Source organism: Chrysochloris asiatica, unplaced genomic scaffold, assembly GCF_000296735.1.
Source record: "Chrysochloris asiatica unplaced genomic scaffold, ChrAsi1.0 scaffold00128, whole genome shotgun sequence".
NCBI classification, from domain to species: Eukaryota; Metazoa; Chordata; class Mammalia; order Afrosoricida; family Chrysochloridae; genus Chrysochloris; species Chrysochloris asiatica.
This window is the reverse complement of record NW_006408646.1, coordinates 6,889,036-6,891,767: the sequence shown is the minus strand read 5'-3', so window position 1 is coordinate 6,891,767 and position 2,732 is coordinate 6,889,036. Positions and strand designations below refer to the sequence as shown.

The 2,732-nt window shown below is 42.8% G+C and overlaps 1 pseudogene; it reads left to right on the top strand.

Annotated features, from left to right (window-relative positions):
- Positions 1-1,453: 1,453 nt before the first annotated feature.
- On the top strand, positions 1,454-2,326 carry LOC102833433 (annotated as a pseudogene).
- Positions 2,327-2,732: the final 406 nt, after the last annotated feature.

The following is a 2,732-nucleotide window of genomic DNA, read 5'->3' as shown; positions in this document are numbered from 1 at the left end:
CTTTTTAGGTATAATTTAGGATTACTGGGCTTGCCCATAAAGATTGTTTTTTTTTCCTTAATCTGTCATTTGGTATCCACTAGGAACTAATGGTTCCTATTGGTGAAAACCCACCACTTGTCTGTCAGTTTGTCATACTGTGGTGGCTTGCATGTTGCTATGATGCTAGAAGTTATGCCACTGGTATAGCAGAGTCACCCATGGTGGACAGGTTTCAGTGGAGCTTCCAGGAAGGAGAGGTGGACTATTTATGAATACTTAACCACTGAAAATCTTATGAGTAGCAGTGGAATACTGTCAGACGTATTACTGGAAGGTGAAAACATTATGAATTGCACCAGAATATTGTCAAGTACAGTGCCGGAAGATGAGCCCCTTAGGTTGGAAGGCACTCAAAATACGACTGGGGAAGAGTTGCCTTTTCAAAGTAGAGTTGACCATAATGACATGAATGAAGTAAAGCTTTGGGGATTTTCATTTACTGATGAGGAAAAGCAACTGCAAATATCCATTAATGATGGGAACATGAAATGTACAAAGTACTAACATGGGACAATTGGAAGTTGTCAAAAATGAAATGGAACACATAAAACATTGGTATCCTATGTGTTGTTGTTGTTAAGTGCCATTGAGTCGATTCTGAACCATAGCGACCCTATATAGGGTGTCCAGAGAGCAGCTGGTGAACTTGAACCACCGACCTTGCAGTTCAGATGGCTTTGCAGTCTGGTGCATTAGCCCACAGCACTACACCAGAACTCCATCCTAGGCATTGTTGTTGTTGTTATGTGCTGTGGAGTTGGTTCCAACTCATAGAGACCCTGCACGGGGTTTCCAAGGCTGTAAATCTTTACGGGAACAGAAAGCCTCCTCTTTCTCCCACAGAACAGCTGGTAGTTTCGAACTGCTGACCTTGCAGCCTGCAGCCCAATTCGTAGGCATTAGTGAGCTAAAAATGGACTGGTATTGCCATTTTGATTCTATCAATCATATGGACTACTATGTGAGGAATGACAAATTCAAGAGGAATGGCATAGAATTCATCATGAAAGAGAACATTTTAAGATCTATCTTGAAGTATCTGTGATAGGATAATAGACACACATCTGCAAGGAGTCCTGTTGTGAGTAAATGCACTGGAATGCAAAATCGGTTTGAACCATAAGGTTGGCAGTTCAAGCTCACCAGCCGCTCCTCAGAAACTCTATACAGGGTCGTTATGGGTCATACAGACTCAAAGGCACTTAACAACAAGGAAGACCAGTTAATACCACTATTATTCAAATGTATACACCAACCACTAAAGCCACTGTGAGGAAATGAAAGAATTCTACTAACTTCTACAGTCTGAAATTGGTCAAATATACAATCAAGATGTATTGAACCCAGAGGCCCAGAGTCAAAGCTGGTTCCAGTTCCAGTTTTGCTGCAGCCTGCCACCTTTTCCTCCTCTTTCAACATGACAAATGCCACTGTGTCCTTCGCCAAGGACTTCCTTGCAGGTGGAGTGGCCATGGCCATCTCCAAGATCGCGGTAGCATCCATTGAACGGATCAAGCTGCTGCTGCAAGTGCAGCATGCCAGCAAGCAAATCACTGCAGATAAGCAGTACAAGGGCATTATTGATCATGTGGTTCGGATCCCCAAGGAGCAAGGAGTCCTGTCCTTCTGGCATGGTAACCTGGCCAATGTCATCAGATACTTCCCCACCCAAGCTCTCAACTTTGCCTTCAAAGATAAATACAAGCAGATCTTCCTGGGTGGTGTAGACAACAGGACCTGGCGCTACTTTGCCAGGAATCTGGCATCCGGTGGTGCTGCTGGGGTGACATCCTTGTGCTTCGTGTACCCTCTTGATTTTGCCTGTACCCGTCTAGCAGCTGATATGGAGAAAGCTGGTGCCAAAAGAGAGTTCAAAGTCCTTGGTGACTGCCTGGTTAAGATCTCCAAGTCTGGTGGGATTAAGGGTCTGTACCATGGCTTTAATGTGTCCATGTAAGGCATTATCATCTACCAGGCTGCCTGCTTCAGTATCTATGACACTACAAAGGGAATTCTTCCAGATCCTAAGAATACTCACATCTTTGTCAGCTGGATGATTGCTCAATCCATCATGGCTGTGGCCGTGTTCACTTCCTACCCATTTGACACTGTTTGTCATCACATGATGATGCAGTCAGGGTACAAAGGAACTGATATCATGTGCACAGGCACCCTTGACTGCTGGAGGGAGATTGCAAAGCCTTTTTCAAGGGTGCATGTGCTCAGAGGCATGGGCGGCGCTTTTGTGCTTGTCTTGTATGATGAAATCAAGAAGCACACATAAGTTATTTCCTAGTTTGTTTTCCCCTGTGAATGGGCATGTTTAATTATAGAACACATCTTGACAGACTGTTGGCTGTCTGTATCCATGGCAACTATCTACTGGTTGAAAAGGGGAAGCAATAATATTCATCTGACCTCTTTTCTCTTAAAACCATTTCCATGATGATACTGATGATGATGATGATGATGGGACTCAATTATATTTTTAATTCAGTCAATCATAATACAGAAAAAAAATTGAAGGAATAAAAAAATTTGAAACACACACACACAACACACAAAAAGATGTATCGATAATTACTGGTGATTGAAATATGAAGGTTGGAAATAAAGAAAAAGGACCAGTAGTTGGAAAATATGGCTTTGGTGATAGAAATGAAGCTGGTGATCATATGATACAATTTTGC